Raw genomic sequence first — 12,111 nt, 5'->3', positions numbered from 1 at the left:
CAGAGTATTTCAGGAGAGCAGTATCACATGGAGTAGCATTAGATACACGGCTCAGCAGTCAGTATCACACAGGATAGGATTAGATACACGGCTCAGCAGTCAGTAGAACACAGAAGATTAGACACATGGCTCAGCAGTCAGTATCACACAGGATAGCATTAGATACACAGCTCAGCAGACAGTATCACACAGGATAGGATTAGATACACGACTCAGCAGACAGTATCACACAGGAGAGGATTAGATACACGGCTCAGCAGACAGTATCCCACAGGAGAGGATTAGATACATGGCTCAGCAGACAGTATCACACAGCATAGGATTAGATACATAGCTCAGCAGACAGTATCACACACGAGAGGATTAGACACACGGCTCAGCAGACAGTATCACACAGCATAGGATTAGATACATAGCTCAGCAGACAGTATCACACAGGAGAGGATTAGATACAAGGTTCAGCAGACAGTATCACACAGGATAGGATTAGATACACAGCTCAGCAGACAGTATCACACAGCATAGGATTAGATACATAGCTCAGCAGACAGTATCACACACGAGAGGATTAGACACACGGCTCAGCAGTCAGTATCACACAGGATAGGATTAGATACACGGCTCAGCAGACAGTATCACACAGGAGAGGATTAGATACACGGCTCAGCAGACAGTATCACACAGCATAGGATTAGATACATAGCTCAGCAGACAGTATCACACACGAGAGGATTAGACACACGGCTCAGCAGACAGTATCACACAGCATAGGATTAGATACATAGCTCAGCAGACAGTATCACACAGGAGAGGATTAGATACATGGCTCAGCAGACAGTATCACACAGCATAGGATTAGATACATAGCTCAGCAGACAGTATCACACACGAGAGGATTAGACACACGGCTCAGCAGTCAGTATCACACAGGATAGGATTAGATACACGGCTCATCAGACAGTATCACACAGGAGAGGATTAGATGCATGGCTCAGCAGACAGTATCACACAGGATAGGATTAGATACACGGCTCAGCACACAGTATCACACAGGAGAGGATTAGATACACGGCTCAGCAGACAGTATCACACAGCATAGGATTAGATACATAGCTCAGCAGACAGTATCACACAGGAGAGGATTAGATACACGGCTCAGCAGACAGTATCACACAGCATAGGATTAGATACATAGCTCAGCAGACAGTATCACACACGAGAGGATTAGACACACGGCTCAGCAGACAGTATCACACAGCATAGGATAAGATACATAGCTCAGCAGACAGTATCACACAGGAGAGGATTAGATACACGGCTCAGCAGACAGTATCACACAGGATAAGATTAGATACACAGCTCAGCAGACAGTATCACACAGCATAGGATTAGATACATAGCTCAGCAGACAGTATCACACACGAGAGGATTAGACACACGGCTCAGCAGACAGTATCACACAGGATAGGATTAGATACACGGCTCAGCAGTCAGTATCACACAGGAGAGGATTAGATACACGGCTCAGCAGACAGTATCACACAGGATAGGATTAGATACACAGCTCAGCAGACAGTATCACACAGCATAGGATTAGATACATAGCTCAGCAGACAGTATCACACACGAGAGGATTAGACACACGGCTCAGCAGTCAGTATCACACAGGATAGGATTAGAAACACGGCTCAGCAGACAGTATCACACAGGAGAGGATTAGATACATGGCTCAGCAGACAGTATCACACAGGATAGGATTAGATACACGGCTCAGCACACAGTATCACACAGGAGAGGATTAGATACACGGCTCAGCAGGCAGTATCACACAGGATAGGATTAGATATACGGCTCAGCACACAGTATCACACAGGAGAGGATTAGATACACGGCTCAGCAGGCAGTATCACACAGGATAGGATTAGATACATGGCTCAGCACACAGTATCACACAGGATAGGATTAGATACATAGCTCAGCAGTCAGTATCACACAGGATAGGATTAGATACATAGCTCAGCAGTCAGTATCACACAGGATAGGAATAGATAAATGGCTCAGCAGACAGTATCACACAGGATAGGATTAGATACATAGCTCAGCAGTCTGTATCACACAGGATAGGAATAGATACACGGCTCAGTACACAGTATCACACAGGAGAGGATTAGATACAGGGCTCAGCAGTCAGTATCACACAGGAGAGGATTAGATGTCCAGCAGATTGCCAAGTGTTTTGAAACAGCAGGGAGCAGCTCCTCGTATGTTTTGCAGGGGCAGCGGCTGGCCGTGTGTTTTGGAAAGAGCAGCTTGGTGTCCAGCAGCTCGTCCTGGTTCCTCTCCTACAGCTGGTATGTGCAGAGTGAACATCCAAGCCCTGTTATGCTGGAACAGTCCTGCATCCAGGGCTTGCAATAGAGTGTAAATGAAGCTAACAGGAAAGCACTGGGCTCTAATAAGATGGCGCCTGGCCACACCCACAGCTGTGAATTGAGCTGCCCACAGAGGCGTGGCCAGTTCACTCCTGATGCAATGATTCAGATAGGGGTCGGCAGCCGACTATTATCTCTTATGCCCAGGGACTGCCGTAAATGAGCATGGAAAGTGTCGTTCAGCAGCCAGAGAGGTAAGATGGCAGCCCCCAGTGGCTGCATTACTACAGAAAAAAAATCCATACACACCACTGAGTCAAGCTTAGGGGACAATATCTTTTTATACTATTTTCTTTTTTACATTAAATTATAAAAAAACACGGCACCTTCCCTTTAAAGCCATGCTTCCAACTAGTGTGGTGTCAGTGCCGCGGCATGATATTTTCACAAATAGACGCAAGTAATATTGAACATATTTTACCACTGTTATGAAGTGCAATACACAGTATGGACCCCCATATAGTCTCTCTATACAGAGTGATCCCCACATATCTTCTCTCTCTACAGTATGAATCCCCACAGCCTCCCTATTAGTGATGAGCGAGCGTGCTCGACACAGCATGATACTCGATCGACTATCGGGGTGCCCGGGCACGCTCGTTACTCGATCGATTATTGCGGGTGCACGAGGGCCATGGTCAAGTCCACGGCTGTGAAGGAGATATATAATCAATAAGGGAAACTCATACCAGCAGTAGCGTTACATTTAGGTGACAAAAGGGTGAAACTGAATATACCAGTATTGTAAGCACAAAGGGGCTTTTGCAGGAGGTGTTAAAACTGGCCCCTTAGCTCTTGGATTTTGAGCTTCAAGGGGTTAGCAAATGGTCTGTACTAAGCAGAATATTTCCTATTGTCTGTATAGGGGGAGACAGGAGATTGCAAATGCCACATCCTTAGCCATTCGTCCACTTACAAACACCATCCCTTAAAATGGCAACTTCGGTTCATCCTGGAAATATGAGCCTATGATCAGGACTATAGAAAGCTGGGTGATATAAAGAGAAGTGTTAACATGTGAGGGCAGCCCGTGCCCCATGATTCACTTCTCCCTACGATAACTGTATATGGAAACATTTAGTTATTTCTGTTATTACCCCCTTTTTATAACGGTTTTGCATGTTTATGTGTTGTTATTTTTACCTCCTTTATATATTTATTGTTAGCACTGTATATTTTTATATTAATTTATATTAAAGCTTGCAAATAGTCTCTTCAGAGAGGAAGAGGACTGGAACTCTAGTGGCACTTATAGGATGTAGCAACCCTAAAAGTCAATATCGACTATATTGACTTTTAGGATTGCTACTTCCTATAAGTGGCACAAGAGTTCAGTCCTCTTCCTCTCTGAAGAGTTAATTTGCATATTTCCCAGAGGAGCATTGCAGCTTAAGAGTATGTGCACACGTTGCGGATTTGCCTGTGAATTTTTCTGCGCAGATTCTGCCTCTCTTGGCAGAAAACGCAGGTAAAAATCCGTGTGTTTTGGATGCGGATTTTCATGTGTTTTTCCATGCGGATTTGTATGCGTTTTTGCCAGTGGCTCCGGTGCGAACTTTCAAATGGGGCCCCCCCACCCTGGGCTGCCACTAAGAATTTCGGGGTCCCATACTGGCAAAAATTTTGGGGCCCCCTTGAGACCACCCCAGGCTCCATCCCTCGATCTGTCCACAGCCCCACCGCTCCCATAACTCCACCCTCACATAGAGAATGAAAGGAGCGGAGGGCAGGTGTCTGACTTGCTACACCATAGACTATAATGTCGCCCCCCCATATTATATAACACAGCCTCCCCCATAGAATATAATGTACCCCCCATGGTATATAACACAGCCGCATAGTATATAGCACAGCACCACATGATATACAGCACAGCACCACATGGTATAGAGCACAGCCCCGCATAGTATACAGCACCCCCATGGTATAGAGCATCACGTGGTATACAGCACAGCACCGCATGGTATACAGCACAGCCCTGCATGGTATACAGCCCCCCATGGTATACAGCACAGCACCCACCCAATGGTATACAGCACCGCATGATATATAGCACAGCACCACGTGGTATACAGCACAGCCCCGCATGGTATACACCCCCCATGGTATACAGCACTGCATGGTATACAGCACCCATGATATACAGCACAGCACCCCCCATGGTATACAGCACTGCATGGTATACAGCCGCCCATGGTATACAGCACAGCACCACCCATGGTGTACAACACAGCACCCCTCATGGTATACAGCACAGAACCCCCCATGATATACAGCACCGCGTGGAGTAGAGCACAGCCCTGCATGGTATACAGCACAAGCCGCATGTTATACAGCCCCCCATCGTATACAGCACAGCACCCCCCATAGTTTACAGCACCACATGGTATACAGCCCCCATGGTATACAGAACCACCTGGTATACAGCCCCCCATGGTATACAGCACTGCATGGTATACAACACAGCACCCCCATGGTAAACAGAATAGCATAGTATACAGCACAGCACCCCCCCATGGTATTCAGCCCCCCATGGTATACAGTACAGGACCCCCCATAGTATACAGCCCCCCATAGTATACAGCACAGCACCCCCCATGGTATACAGCACAGCACCCCCCCATGGTATACACCCCCATAGTATAGAGAACAGTATCCCCTGTATGGTATACAGCACCATGGTATACATCCCCCTGAGAATGGCCCCACATTCCTGGCTGTACTCACTATTGCATAAAAAGAAACTCCTCACCTTCTCCTCGTGCCCGCGCTCCTGTCTCCTGCTCTGCCTGATACACAGTGAGTGCGCGATGACATCATCACGCACCCGCTGTATTAAAGGCAGAGGGGGGAATGATGGGAGAGGGAAAGTCAGCTGACGCTCTCTCCATCATTGCTTTGAACTGTGACTGTGTCATAGACGCCGGTATAGTTCAATGCGGTGCAGGGGGAGTCGGCACTGACATGGTGCCTCTCTGACCTCCCCTCCTGCCCAGCCTGCCCCACCGCTAGGGCCCGATGTGGGCCCCCTCTGCTCATAGGGGCTCCATATGCCAGTCAGGGCATTAATGCCCTGACTGGCGGCCCTGGGTCCTGGGCCCCTAAGCGCTCAGGAGCCCCGTCGCAGTTGCGACCCCCTGCAACTGGGAATGTTACGCCCCTGGTTTTTGTCGTTTAGCAAAAAAAAAAAGAATTGTGATGTAATTTCTTTGTCCAACCTCTTCTTTTACATACTCCATTGAAGACCATAATATCATCACATACCATGTTCACATAATGTTTACACACACAAAACAAATATAAGTGAATATCTATAGATAGATGGATAGATAGGTAGATATATCTCTACATAGTGTGAGGCAGTGACCGGGGTCATATGTGAGGGGAGCTTTGTGTCCCCCAGGATGCGCTCAGAAGCATATTAGATCCGCTGGAGTGCCTTGTGGTCACAGCAGCATGCCTGTGAGTCACAAGGCAGAATAATAGTAAGTTTGAACCTGGTCAAGTTATCTTGACCAAGGAGCTTATTCAGGAAAACCTGGTATGGGCTTTTCTTTTTGAAACAGGCTGCAGGAAGGTAGTGGGGTCCAGTCCGTTTCCTCCAGCCCAGATCTTATAAGTGTTTTTAAATTCTCGTAATATTGGCAGCAGTGGGATTTGAACCCACGCCTCCGAAGAGACTGGAGCATTAATCCAGATCTTATAAGTGGCCTATGGCCACAGATTGGAGTGAAGGAAAAAAACCCTACAGGAAGAGTTTGGGTGTGTCAGTTTTGGTCCTGCAAGCAGACAGAGCAGTTGGTCTGCAGAGCACTCCCTGTGTGAGGCAACACAGGGCCAAGTGGAGCCAAAGGGTCTGGCACACCTGCATACACGATAGTGCGGTCGCTCATGGCCGGTCACAGACTGTTTTGTGTTTTCCCGGCTGCGATCCGGAGGATACAGTGTACTGAGCACTGTGTGAGTTTTTGGACATTAACCCCTTTACCCCCAAGGGTGGTTTGCACGTTAATGGCCAATTTTTACAATTCTGACCACTGTCCCTTTATGAGGTAATAACTCTGGAACACTTCCATGGATCCCGGTGATTCTGACAATATTTTCTCGTGACATATTGTACTTCATGTTATTGGAAAAATTTCATTGATATAACTTGCGTTTATTTGTGAAAAAAAAGGAAATTTGGTGAAAATTTTGAAAATTTTGCAATTTTCCAAATCTGAATGTTTATGCCCTTAAATCACAGAGATATGGAACACAAATAACTTAATAAATAACATTTCCCATATGTTTACTTTACATGAGCACAATTTGTGAACCAAAATTTTTTTTTGTAAGGGTTAAAAGTTGACCATCGATTTCTCATTTTTACATCACCATTTTATTTTTAGGGACCACATCAGATTTGAAGTCACTTTGAGGGGTCTATATCATATAAAATACCCAAAAGTGACATCATTCTAAAAACTGCACCCCTCAAGGTGCTCAAAACCACATTCAATAAGTTTATTAACCCTTCAGGTGCTTCACAGGAATTTTTTGAATGTTTAAAAAAAAAATGAACATTTCACTTTATTTCACAAAAAAATTACTTCAGGTCCAATTTTTGTTATTTTACCAAGGGTAACAGGAGAAATTGAACTGCAAAAGTTATTGTGCAATTTGTTCTGAGTACGCTGATACCTGATGTCTGGGGGGGAACCACTGTTTTGGCGCATGGCAGAGCTCGAAAGGGAAGGAGCACCGTTTGACTTTTTCACTTCAAAATTGGCTGGAATTGAGATCAGACGCCATGTTGCGTTTGGAAAGTCCCTGATGTGCCAAAACAGTGGAAACCCCCCACAAATAACCCCATTTTGGAAACTAGACCCCCCAAGGAACTTATCTAGATGTGTGGTGAGAACTTTGAACCCCCAAGGGCTTCATAGAAGTTTACAACGTACAGGGATAATATTAAAAAAATCATAATTTTTCCACAAAAATGATCTTTTCACCCCCAATTTTTATTTTCCCAAGGGTAACGGGACCCCAAAAGTTATTGTGCAATTTGTCCTGAGTACGCTGATACCCCATATTTGGGGTAAACGACTATTTGCGTGCATGGCAGAGCTCGGAAGGGAAGCAGCGCCATTTGACTTTTTTGGCTGGAATTGAGATTGGACGCCATGTCGCGTTTGGAAAACTCCTGATGTGCCAAAACAGTGGAAACCCCCACAAATGACACCATTTTGGAAACTAGACCCCCCAAGGAACTTATCTAGGTGTGTGGTGAGCACTTTGAACCCCAAAGTGTTTGACAGAAGTTTATAACGCCCGGGTGTGAAAATAAAAAAATCATATTTTTTCCACAAACATGATCTTTTAGTCCCCAATTTTTTTTATTTTCCCAAGGGTAAGAGGAGAAATTGGACCCCAAAAGTTGTTGTCCAATTTGTCCTGAGTACGCTGACACCTCATATGTGGGAGAAAACTACTGTATGGGCACACGTCTGGGCTCGGAAGGGAAGTAGTGACGTTTTGGAATGCAGACTTTGATGGAATGGTCTGCAGGTGTCATGTCGAGTTTGGAGAGCCTCTCATGTGCCTAAACTGTTGAAACCCCCCAAAAGTGACCCCATTTTGGAAACTAGACCCCCAAGGAACTTATCTAGGTGTGTGGTGAACACTTTGAACCCCCAAGTGCTTCAGGCTGTGTTCACACAAAGCGTTTTTTTGAGTTTTCCTGGTGATTTTAAACGCACGATTTTGCCACGAAAACGCAAAAAAAAGCATCCCATGCAATCATATGGCATTCCGCATATACTGTGCTAATGCTGCAGATTTTTCCGTGGCGGAATTGCATCGCGGAAAAATACGCACGCAGCATGCTCATTCTTTGTGCGGAATCACGGGAAAATCTGCACACATAGGAATGCATTGTTCTGCTTACTTTCCACATGTGGCTGTGCCCACCATGCGAAAAGTAAGCAAAACATTTGGGGTTGGTACCCACGGTCTGGAGGAGAGGAGATTCTACTCCAGGCTCTGGGTACCATATCCCTGTAAAAAATAGAATTAAAATAAAAAAATCGTCATATTCTCTCCTTCCGATGTCCCGCGCAGCGTCACAAGGCCTCAGCGATGCTCCCGGCAGGTCCTGTTCCCAGTGATGCATTGAGCCAATGACCTTTGATGACGTCGCGGTCTCGCAAAACCGTAGCGGTCTTGCGAGACCGCGAAGTCATCAGAGGTCATTGGCGCAATGCATCACTGGGAACGGGACCTGCCGGGAGCATCGCGATGATCGGGAACGCTGCGTTGGACGCCGGATTGTGAGAAAAACACGATTTTTTATTTTTTTTCAATTATTTTTAACATTAGATATTTTTACTACTGATGCTGCATAGGCAGCCTCAATAGTGAAAAGTTGGTTACACTCGTCAAACACTATGTTTGACGAGTGTGACCAACCTGTCAATCAGTTTTCCAAGCGATGCTACAGATCGCTTGGAAAACGCTAGCATTCTGCAAGCTAATTACGCTTGCAAATCACTAGTTTTTCCGTGGGAAATAGGCTAGAATTAAAATGAGATTTTCTCACTGCGGCAATTCCGCAACGTGTGCACATAGCCTCACAGTAGTTTATAACTCCCGTGCGTGAAAATAAAAAAATCATATTTTTTCCACAAACATGATCTTTTAGTCCCCAAATTTTTTATTTTCCCAAGGGTAAGAGGAGAAATTGGACCCCAAAAGTTGTTTTCCAATTTATCCTAAATACGCTGATACCCCATATATGGGAGAAAACTACTGTATGGACACACGTCGGGGCTTGGAAGGGAAGTAGTGACGTTTTGGAATGCAGACTTTGATGGAATGGTCTGCGGTGTCATGTCGCATTTGGAGAGCCTCTGATGTGCCTAAACTGTTGAAACCCCCCATAAGTGACCCCATTTTGGAAACTAGACCCCCAAGGAACTTATCTAGATGTGTGGTGAGCACTTTGAACCCCCCAGTGCTTCACAGAAGTTTTTAACATAGAGCCATAAAAATAAAAAAATCATAGTTTTTTCTACAAAAATGATATTTTTGCCCCCAATTTTTTATTTTCCCAAGGGTAACAGGAGAAATTGGACCCTAAAAGTTTTTGTGCAATTTGTCCTGAGTAGGCTGATACCCCATATGTGGGGGTAAACCACTGTTTTGGCACATGGCAGAGCTTGAAAGGGAAGGAGCACCGTTTGACTTTTTCAACGCAGAATTGGCTGGAATTGAGATAAGACGCCTTGTTGCGTTTGGAGTGCACCTGATGTGCCTAAACAGTGGAAACCCCCCCAATTCTAACTCCAACCCTAACCCCAACACACCCCTAACCATTATCTCAGCCCTAACCCTAGCCCTAACTCTTACCCTAGCCCTAACCCTAATGGGAAAATGGAAATAAATACATTTTTTTTTATTTTATTATTTTTTCCCTAACTAAGTGGGTGATAACGGGGGGTTTAATTTACTATTTATGGCGTCTTTTTATGTTTGGCAGCTGTCACACGCTAAAAGACGCTTTTTATTGTAAAAATAGTTTTTGCATCACCACATTTTGAGAGCTATAATTTTTCCACATTTTGACCCACCAAGTCATGTGAGGTCTTATTTTTTGTGGGACGAGTTGACGTTTTTATTGGCACCATTTTCGGGCACGTGACTTTTTTTGATCACTTTTTTTATTCAGATTTTTGGGACGCAGAATGAACAAAAACCAGCATTTCATGAATTTCTTTTAGGGGGTGCGTTTACACCGTTCCGTGTGTGGTTAATTTGATAAAGCAGTTTTATTCTTTGGGTCAGTACGATTACAGCGATACCTCATTTATGTCTTTTTTTGTTTTGCCGCTTTTATGCAATGAAAGCAATTTTATATAAAAAATAATTATTTTTGCAGCGCTTTATTCTGTGAGCTATAACTTTTTTATTTTTTTGCTGATGATGCTGTGTTGCGGCTCATTTTTTGAGGGACAAGGTGACGTTTTCAGCAGTACCATGGTAAGTTATATTCGTCTTTTTGATCGCGTGTTATTGCACTTTTTGCTCGGCAGTATAATGAAAAAGCATTGTTCTTTGCTTCGTTTTTTATTTTTATTTTCTAAGGGGTTCACTAGTGGGACAATTTTATAGGGCGGGTCGTTACGGACGCGGCGATACCAAATATGTGTACTTTTATTGTTTTTTTTATTTCCCCAAAAATTTTTTTTTTTTTTTTTTTTTTTTACTTTATTACATTGTCCCGGGGGGGGGGGGGGGACATCACTGTAATATGTCAGATCGCTCATCTGACAGTTGGGACAGCACTCTGTCAGATCAGCGATCTAGCAGGCGCTGCAGAGGCTTCCTCACTGCCTGCTCTCTACAGGCACTGAGGAAGTCGCCTCCCTGCAGGCCCCCGGATCCAATATGGCCACGGGGGCCTTCAGGGGCCTGCAGGGAGGCGACTTCCTCAGTGCAGGGAAGGAGGCCCCCAGAGCAGCGCATCGCGCTGCGCTGGGGGTCTCAGGGACACACGGAGGGAGCCCCCTCCCTAGCGATGCTTCCCTAATCCCCCAGTACACTGCGATCATGTTTGATCGCAGTATGCCATGGGTTAATGTGCGGGGGGGTCCGTGACTGCCCCTGACACATAGTGCTGGGTGTCAGCTGTGATAATCAGCTGACACCCGGCCACGATCAGCGGCCTATCCCACCAGACGTACTATCCCATCCCTGGTCATACGGGCCCGGGTACCGTGGACGGGATAGTATGTCTGATGTCAGAAAGGGGTTAAACACGTTTTGGTTTGAACTTGCCTCATCACTGCACAACGTGGACACTGCTGTACTACAATAGATAGATATATCTATCTATAGATATATCTATAGATATAAAAAAATCTGCGTTAGGCCGGGGTCTCACTCGCAAGAAACTTGCACAAGTCTTGCACCTCAATACCCAGCACTACCGCTGGCACTCGGATCGGAGCAGTCCCGAGTGCCGGCGGCAGTGCTGGGTATTGAGGTGCAAGACTCGTGTGAGTTTCTTGCAAGTGTGACCTCAGCCTTAAAAGCAATATCTGTTTAATTTAAAACAAGGGAAAAAAATTCCTTGGGCAATTTTCCAGTCCAGAGAGTGAAAGCCAGTGACTGGGGGCAGATGTTTATAGCCTGGGAAGGGGGTAATACCCATGGATCTTCCCATGCTATTAATATCAGCCCGCAATTGCATAACCTTTACTTTCTATTAAAATAGGGGAACCCCCCAAAAAATGACGTGGGGTCCCCCTATAAATAATAGCCAGAAAAGGCTATGCAGACAGCTGCGGGATGATATTTATAGCCTAGGACGGGGCCATGGATATTGGCCCCCCCTAGCTACAAACACCAGCCCACAGCCGCCCCAGAAATGGCTCATCACTGAGATGCTCCAATTCTGGCACTTAGTCTATCTCTTCGCACTGCCCTATAGTGGTGGCATATGGGGTAATGGGGGGTTGATGTCACCTTTGTATTGTAAGGTGACATCAAGCTCAGCTTAGTAATGGAGAGGTGTCAATAAGCACTTATCCATTACTAATCCTTTAGTTGTTATTGGGTTAATTAAAGACACAGCCAGAGTAAAGTATTTTAATGAAATAAATAACACAACACATTTTCCCACTTTTATTGTACTCCT

General features: G+C 45.3%; 1 long non-coding RNA gene across 3 annotated transcripts in view; it reads left to right on the top strand.

Moving 5' to 3' along the window:
* Positions 1-12,111, top strand: part of LOC141052373 (uncharacterized) — a 95,667-nt gene that overhangs the window by 57,033 nt on the left and 26,523 nt on the right. Inside the window, exon 1 of one of the 3 annotated variants that reach the window (XR_012220790.1) lies at positions 2,522-2,626. The exons of the other annotated variants lie outside the window; for them this stretch is intronic. This is a non-coding gene — a long non-coding RNA (uncharacterized lncRNA). Of the gene's footprint in view, positions 1-2,521; positions 2,627-12,111 lie in introns of those variants that run through there. 3 annotated transcript variants of the gene reach the window in all.

Source organism: Dendrobates tinctorius, unplaced genomic scaffold (assembly GCF_039654945.1).
Source record: "Dendrobates tinctorius isolate UK_male_01 unplaced genomic scaffold, ASM3965494v1 ptg000159l, whole genome shotgun sequence".
NCBI lineage: Eukaryota > Metazoa > Chordata > Amphibia > Anura > Dendrobatidae > Dendrobates > Dendrobates tinctorius.
The sequence above is the reverse complement of the archived record's forward strand: the minus strand, read 5'-3'. Positions and strand labels throughout refer to the sequence as shown.